The sequence below is a fragment of the Pteropus alecto genome, unplaced genomic scaffold, assembly GCF_000325575.1.
Source record: "Pteropus alecto unplaced genomic scaffold, ASM32557v1 scaffold86, whole genome shotgun sequence".
Taxonomy (NCBI): domain Eukaryota; kingdom Metazoa; phylum Chordata; class Mammalia; order Chiroptera; family Pteropodidae; genus Pteropus; species Pteropus alecto.
This window is the reverse complement of record NW_006442109.1, coordinates 34,529,968-34,539,149: the sequence shown is the minus strand read 5'-3', so window position 1 is coordinate 34,539,149 and position 9,182 is coordinate 34,529,968. Positions and strand designations below refer to the sequence as shown.

Genomic DNA, 9,182 nt, shown 5'->3' with positions numbered 1-9,182 from the left:
TCAGTGAATGAGGCTGGGTAGATCCAGTGTGTTATTATGTTGAATGGAAAAATTCTAAAGAGGCTTTCAGGGCCTGATTCCCACATAATTTTTTCACTTCGAACTTTAAATGGAATGTATTGAGTATTGAGCCTTGTAGTCAGGAAGTAGCACACAAGCCGCTTCTGACTTGGATTGAGCTCTGCAGATTTTTAGCTTCCTGAACCAGCTTGTGTCAGCGGCTTGGAAGTTTTCATTGGATTTACGGGAAGAGGTGATGGAAGAGAGAGATGAATAAAATGGAGAGGTCATAACATTTTTTGAACTACAAAGTAGCGAAGTTTGAGAAAAACCGTACTGCTTTATATATTTAGTTTTATATTCTTTGTATATTAGGTATATATTCTAACTAGTATAGATATGTCTGGTAATGAAAATTTAAGATTCTCATTATTAAAGACTCTTAAAATGATATTCTACCCAAATTTGAAAACCATAGCTTCAACTGCTGACTTGTGAAAACAATTTTCTGGTGTCAGGAAATACTGTTCCTCCTAACCTAAAGGGTGCAGGAAACTAGAATGATTTTAGTTCCTTATTTCTGTTTGTGTTTTTTTATGTCCGGAGACAAGGTAGATTGGGTAAAGTTTATAGTCCTAGAATGCACATATCCTTGACTAATAATTTTTTTAATAGAGGTATTATAGATTGGTTCCTAGACTTGACTATTTTCAACTTGACAAACTTTACACTGTGTACCGCAGTGTTAAAATTATATTATGGAATAAAAAATAATTACTTTTTCTCCAAATTAATTCTAAATTGTAGTTTTAGTTTTTATTTATCACACTATTTAGGTTGTAAAAATGCCAGGTAAAAACTATAATATTGTGTTAATTTTTTTTTTTTTTTGCTGTAATTGTCATTAGGTAATTTATAATTAAGTGTTGTTAGAGTTGTAACATATATGTTATGGAATTGTATTTGCGTACTATTTTAAAAAGTGGACTTATATCCATAATGTGTTAGCCTTGCAAAACAGGATCCTTGTCCAAGCTGCTCTCCTACCTATAAGCATTCTTTACAGTACAGAGTGGTATCATTTTACACTATAAGGGTAAAACTGGAGATATGTCTAGGTGAAATCTGGTTTTTGGGTCGGTACAGAAATTAAAGCTTGACTCTCTATCTAACACATTCCTTCATGTTTTAATACTCTCCAGTAACAGATGAAAGGGAAATTAAGTGTCCAGCGGTTAGTCACACATTCCCTTATATTCTTGGGAAACTAATTTCCTACTTTCCCAATGACGTACTTTTTATATCTTTTTAAAAAATTCTTATGATGACTGTCATGTGATATATTTTCCCCACCATTAGAGGGTACTGGTTAGAAATATAATTATTTCACCTTTAGCTTCATAATATGCACATGCCCTTTTCACACATAGATCTTCAAAGGATGCTGTTGTAAAAATCAAGGACATACTATTAATCTACATTTGTTTGTGGGCTGAAGTTAGTATAGGGAAACAACTACTTCTTTTGCTACAATTGCTCTATCCTTAAGCTCAAAGTGTATTTGAGAATTGTTTGCTGTTTTACTACTCAGAATTCTGTGATTTTTTTTGACCCTTTTTACATCTTTCTGTGGTTGTGATGTTGGTATGATTCTCAGTCTTTTCCCCACAATTCCCATGTCTCCCACATTTCTTCTTGAAGGGAAGCTTACCCCCTAAAGTTTCTTTTCTCGGTATATATGCCTTTTACTTACATAACATTGCACAACATTGGTGGTGATGCCTGAAGTTTAAAATACTTATTTCTGTGTTTTAATTTTATTTCTATTGGCCTTTTGAGTAGGTAATTATCTTTCTGCTATCAAAGTATTTATAGTTCTCCTTTCATTGTGTCAGGGTTCCATTAGAATTTATGGGACTGTCCACTAAGTAAATAAAATCAAGAATTTTAGCACTGTACTTGCTTAGGCATGAAGAATGTCTTAAAGATACAGAAGGAACTCTTGAGAGTGGATATCTGGAGAGTTTTGAAAATAGGGTGGAGAGTTGGAATTTTCCCTTATCTAAATAATTCAGAAAGGCATTACAGTTTTTTATATTGAGAGTGTATCACTTTCATAATAAAAATTTTTTTAAGAGGCATGGCACGTTAGGGAACCTCAGATGATGAAGAATCAAATTCTGGTCAAACACCATTTTAATAAAGAAGGAAACAGGCTTACTAAGATGTTTGTTTTGTAGATCACAGAATGGGAAAACCAAGACTGCAGCACAGGCCTCCTGACTTCAATCCAGTGCTTTTCCATATATCATTTTGCCTTTGCTCTGATGGGTAATTTTTATATTTGCCTCATGACCACTTGGTTATCTTAAATGATTGTTAAAATAATACCAAAAAAAAGAGCAGGGAACATGTTTTTATATCGTATACAGCCTCAAATACATTTTAACTTACATTTCAATAAATAAATGTTCCCTGAGGCTCTGATATGTGTGAGTCACTCTGGTGAGAATTATAGGAAACATGAGGTTTCTGCCTTTGGAGAGCTCATGGCATAGTAGTTAAAATGATGAGGACACTATCCATTCCTTCACCAAACATTTACTGAGCACTTATGGGTCAGGTCCTGTTCTAGGTTAAGGATGCAGGACTGATAAAAGAATACAGTAACTGTTCTAAGAAAAGTTATGAGCTAATAGAGAGAGGAAACAGATTTTCATATAAATTATAATGCCACATGATAAATGCAACAATAGAAATATACAGCAAAATACAAAAAAAAAGAAAAATATAGCAAATTTTTAAAAAATACAGTAGAAAAACACAGCAAAGGAGAATGATGAACTGAGGTAAAATGGAGACTCTAAGAGATGAGAGGACTTGATGAGGTAAAATGGTTGTGAAAAATGTAGGAGGATTAAAGACTGTGGTCAGTCAAACGGAGTTAATTGTTTCAGAGGAGGGCCGGTTCCAGTGTTAACATGATACAGCACGCAGTTTGGGAGTGGGTTTCTGAAGTGGAGTAAAAGTTAAAGCCAATTGAGTCAAGGAGTTCTAAGGATACCAACTTTGAGGCTGGCCATTATCAAGTTTTAATGGAGGAGTATTAGGTGGTAGAGATGCAAAAATAATTTAGCTAAGTCCCTCCTTCAAGGAGTCACCTTCTCTGAAACTTTTTCTGATTCAACCCTATACCCAAAGAGAGTAGATTAATTTTTTATGTACCTATATCCTTTATATAGGCTATTACTATAGCAGCACCTACTTCACTTAATTTTGTTATTTCGTTTACATACTATTTTTCTGAATTAGGCTGCAAGCTTCTTGAAGACAGGGACACAAAGTTGTCTTTGTATTCTCAGCACCTGCAATAATGATGACACATATCCTGTATTCAATAAATACATGTTGAGCTGAAAATCTTCCAGAATAAAAAAGGGACAGAAATATAAACAAAAATTAAAAACATACTGGGATAAAAGCATATAAAATGTACCTGCTAGAGCAGTGATGCTTCATCTGGCTGCATATTGGAATGATCTAGAAACCTTTTTAGAAAATACCTCTGCCCCATTTCCAGGGATTCTGATTTAATTGCATCAGTAGTTTTTTGTTTTTTGTTTTTAAATTTTATTATTAGTTTCAAGTATACATTACATTGGTTAGACATTTATATAGTTTATGAAACGACTCCCCTAATTGCTCCTTCTGTCTTCTGGCTGTCCACCTAGCCGTTACATTAATGCTTACTGTATTCCTTATGTTGTGCTCCCCATCCTCGTGATCATCTATCGACTATTAATTTGTATTTCTTTAACCATTAACCCCTTTTTCCCAACTCCCTAACCCCTCTTCCCACTGGCCATCACCAGATTGTCTTCTGTATTTGTGTCTGTTTTTGATTAGTTTGTTCTTTTTGTTCCTTAGATTCCACATATAAGTCAAATCATATGGTATTTATCTTTCTATGTCTGACATTTCACTCAGCGTAATAACCTCTAGGTCTGTCCATGTCATTGCAAATGGTAGGATTTCATTTTTTTAATGGCTGAATAGTAGTCCGTTGCATGTATGAACCATAACTTCTTTATCCAATCATCTGTTAAGGGGCATTTAGGTTGCTTACATATCTTAGCTGTTGTAAATTGTGCTGCCATGAACATAGGAGTGCATAGAGCTTTACAAATTATTGTTTTGGTTTTCTTTGGATAAATACTTAGAAGTGCAATTGCTGGGTCAAAAGGTATATCCATTTTTAATTTTTTGAGAAACCTCCAGACTGTTTTCCATAGTGGCTGTACCAATTTGCAATCCCACCAACAATGTATGAGGGTTCCCTTTTCTCCGCATCCTCACCAACACTTATTGTTCTTTGATTTACTGATGATTGCCATTCTGACAGATGTGAGGTAATGTCATATGGTGGATTTAACTTGCATTTCTCTGATGATTAGCGACCTTGAGCATCTCTCATGTGTCTATTGGCTATCTGTATTTTCTCTTTGGAGAAATATCTATTCAGGTCTTCTGCCCATTTTTTAATTGTATTATTCTTTTGTTGTTGTTGAATTGTATGAGTCTTTTATATATTTTGGATATTAACCTCTTATCAGAGTATCATAAGCAAATATCTTCTCTCATTCAGTCAGTTGTCTTTTGGGGTTTTTTTTTTGTTTGCAAAAAGTTTTTAGTGTGATGTAGTCCCATTTGTTTATTTTTCTTTTGTTTCCCTTGCCTGAGGAGATAGGTCCGAAAATAAATTACTAGTAGCAATACCAGAGATTCCTGCCTGTGTTTTCTTCTAGAAGTTTTATGGTTTTGGGTCTTACATTTAAGTCTTTAATCCATTTTGATTTCTTCTTGTATACAGTGTAAGAAGGTGGTCCAGTTTCCCTTTTTTGCATGTATCTGTCCAATATTCCCAGCACCATTTATTGAAGAGACCTTCTTTATCCCATTGTATATTCTTGCCTTCTTTGTCATATATTAAGTGAGTGTATAGGTATGGATTTATTTCCAGGTTCTCTATTCTGTTCCATTGATCAATGTATCTGTTTTCATGCCAGTACCATGCTATTTTGATTACTGTAGCCTTGTAGTATTGTTTGATATCAGGTAGTGTGATACCTCCAACTTTGTTCTTCTTTCTCAAGATTACTGTGGCTATTTGGGGTCTTTTATGAGTCCATATAAATTTTAGGATTATTTTTTCTAGCTCTCTGAAAAATGCCATCGGCATTTTGATAGGGATTGCACTGACTCTATAGATTGCTTTGGGTAGTATGGCCATTTTATTTATTTATTTATTTATTTAGACATTATTTTTATTTTTTTAACATTTTATTTTTTTGTCCCCCCCACACTCAGTAACCACTAATCCATTGTCCATGTCCATGAGTCCCTGTTTGTCCTTTTCCTTTTCCTAAAAGTTTATGTCCCACATATAAGTGATAGCACGTGATTTTCAACTTTTTATGTCTGGCTTATTTCGCTTAGCATGATTATCTCGAGGTCCATCAAGGTTGTCACAAATGGCAGTATTTCATCTCTTCTTATGGCTGAGTAATACTCCAATGTATATATGTACCACAGCTTCTTTAGCCAATCATCTATCCTAGGACACTTCGGTTGCTTCCATGTCCTGGCCACTGTGAATAGTGCTGCTATGATTATCAGTGTGAAAATATCTTTTTGGATATAGGTTTTCAAGTATTTGGGGTAAATACCCAGTAGAAGGACTGCTGGATCATATGGTAGATCAATTCTTAATTTTTTGGGGAACCTCCATACTGTTTTCCATAGTGGTTGTACCAGTTTGCAGTCCCACCAGCAGTGTATGAGGGTTCCTATTTCTCCACATCCTCTCCAACATTTGTTATTACTTGTCCTGTTGATTATAGCTATCCTAACAGGTGTGAGATTGTACCTCATTGTGGTTTTGATTTGCATTTCCCTAATAGATAGTGATGTTGGTCATTTTTTCATATATTTGTTGGCCATTTGTATGTCCTCTAGGGAGAAGTTACTGTTCAGGTCCTCTGTCCATTTATTGATTGGATCGTTGGTTTTTTTATTGTTATTGAGTCTTCTGAGTTCTTTGTATATTTTGGATATTAGGTCCTCATCAGAGGTGTTGCTTGCAAATATATTTTCCGAGTATGGCCATTTTAATGATGTTGATTCTTCCTACCCATGAGCACAGTATATGCTTCTATTTATTTGTATCCTTTTCAATTTCATTCTTCAATGACTTATAATTTTCTGAAAACAGGTGTTTTACCCTCTTGGTTAATTTGATTCCCAGTTATTGTTTTCAATGTAATTGTAAATGGAATTATTATCTTAATTTGTCTTTCTAAAAGTTCATCATTGGTGTTTAAAAATGATGCCACTGACTTCTGAATGTTAATTTGTATCCTGCTACTTTACTGAATTCATTGATCAGTTCTAACAGGTTTTTGGTGGAATCTTTAGGGTTCTTTGTATATGGTATCATATCATATTCAATTTGGATACCTTTTATTTCTCTTTCTTGTCTTATTGCTTTGGCTAAGACTTCCAATACAATGTTGAACAGGAGTGGTGAAAGTGGGCATCCTTGTCTTGTTCTTGATCTTCAGGAAAATGCTTTTGTATGATGTTAGCTGTAAGTTTGTGATATATGGCCTTTATTTTGTTGAGGTATGTTCCCTCTATTCCCACTTTGCTGAGAGTTTTTATCATAAACGGATGCTGGATTTTGACGAATGCTTTTTCTGCATCTGTCAATAGGATCATATGATTTTTATCTTTCAATTTGTTAATGTGGTGTGTCACATTAATTGATTTGCAGATATTGTACCAACCTTGCATCCCAGGAATAAATCCAACTTGATCATGGTGTATGATATTTTTAATGTATTGCTGAATTCGGTTTGCTAATATTTTGTTAAGGATTTCTGCATCAGTGTTTATAAGAGATATTGTCCTATAGTTTTCTTTTTTTTGTAATGTCTTTGGTTTGGAACCAAGGTAATGGTGGCCGATAAAAGGAGTTAGGGAGCCTTCTCTCTTCTTACATTTTTTGGAATAGTTTGGAAAGAATAGGTGTTAATGCATCAGTAGATTTTTGGGGTTTTTTTTTTTCAATTTTTATTTTATTAGTTTCAAGTATACAGTACATAGGTTAGACATTTATAAAGTTTATAAAATGATTCCTCTAATTGCTTTCTCTCCTCTGGCTCTCCACCTAGCCATACATTAATGCTAACTGCATTCCCTATGTCATGCTCCCCATCCCCGTGACCATTTATCAACTACTAATTTGTACTCCTTTAACACTTCACCCCATTCTCTCAGCCCCCTAACCTCTCCCCTCTGGCAGTCACCAGATCATCCTCTATATTTACGAGTCTGTTTTTGATTAATTTGTTCTTTTTGTTCCTTAGATTCCACTTATAAGTGATATCATATGATATCAGTAGTTTTTAAAAGCTCTTCAGCTTATTCTTATATAAAGCCAGAGTTGAAGACCATAGCTCAAAAGGGAAAAGTGATTAAGGCTACATGCATGGGAAGAACTTTCCCACCTGAGCCAGACTTTGAAGGATGAGCAGAAGTTCACTAAGTGGATAAGGCACAATAGGCTTTTCTTTAAATATCAGTGAGTCTTATAGAATGTTAATCTGCACTTGGAACCATCACATTACACATGGACATTTAGCCTACTCAGCTGATCTATCAATTCTATGTATTGTTGGTAGGTCTCATCAGTAGTCTCATGCTAGGGTTCAATCAGAACAATATTTGACTAAGAAACTTGAAAAGCTTTTATTTCACCATAAGAACATGTTTCAAAGTACCACGTACTTTTTTAATACTTTTCAAAAAAACTTTTTGCCCCAAACTAAAATAAGTGAATTACATTGTATTGGTAATCACAGGTGACTATTACCCTTCTTTAAATATACCTTTCATATTACATGGTTATCAAGTACTATCCATTTCACTTCGGCACCCTAATAGTGAGCCAAAACATTGTATAAGGTAATAAGATGGATAGTTTTATAAAAGTATATCGATTTGGTACCTTCTTAGCTCACCTGATAGCATCCTCTGATAGATTTTTTTTAGGGGGTTTTTAGTAACACCTGTCTGAAACATTTTGGTTTTAAACCATAGCTCTTTTCCCCTCTTCTCCATACTCCATAGCCAATGATTAAACTTTATAATATGCTATTTTATACCACAAGAAGCAATCAGCCAAATCCAGAATAAGGGAAATTTTATTGATTAACTAGACTCTTCAACAAATAAATGGCCTAGAGTGGAGTGGAGGAGGAGTGATGGAAAGGGAGGGAAAGCTGTTACAGATAAAAAGCATATCAACCAAATGCAATGTGTGAACTTCGTTAAGATCCTAATATGAACAAAACAATTGTAAAAAGACACTGAAGTAATCAGGGAAATGTGATCATGTACTTAGTATTAAATGATACTAAGGAATTATGAATTTTCTTAGGTATATTTATAACTGTGGTAATGTAAAGCCCTTATCTATGGAGTTTCATGTTAACGTATTTACAGAAGAAACACACTCCCTTACACAAAAAAGTTGAGAGATAGACAAAACGAGATTGGCAAACATTTATAATTTGTTGAATTGGGGTAAAAGGTACATGAAGATTCATTTTACTGTTCTCTATACTTTTATGTTTATTTGAAAATTTAATTAAAAATTTTTAAAAGTTGAACTGCAATCAAGGTGCTTTAATAGGAAGGACTTTCTTTTATAGAGTGTTGTAGAATGCTCTAGATAATTTCATTAAATATCAGTGATTGGTAAAGTGATTGCTTCATTTTTTATCTTTAGTGGTCTCTTCTGTGTCCTCACTAATTCTTTCCACCAGAGGCCTTATTCTTTTCCTATCAATTGCATGTTTCTTGATTCCAGATTCTCATAAGCTTTGCTTTAATATTACCTGTATCAGAATGGAAAAGAAGGAAGAAGACACTCTTAAAGACCTGGGAAACTCATAAAAATCATGAGTTCTCATTTTAAGGCTGTTAGAATAAGGGGAATGTTTCTAATGCTGACTTTAAGGCAGTTTGTAATGACCTATGAGGACGATACTATGCTGCAAACTTTTGGATAGAGGACTCTTTTTCCCTTCTGCCAAATAAAATATTTGTGGAAGAGGAAG

The 9,182-nt window shown here is 34.2% G+C and overlaps 1 protein-coding gene across 1 annotated transcript in view; it reads left to right on the top strand.

Annotated features, from left to right (window-relative positions):
• Positions 1-9,182, top strand: part of SLC12A6 (solute carrier family 12 member 6) — an 80,957-nt gene that overhangs the window by 2,125 nt on the left and 69,650 nt on the right. The window lies entirely within an intron of this gene.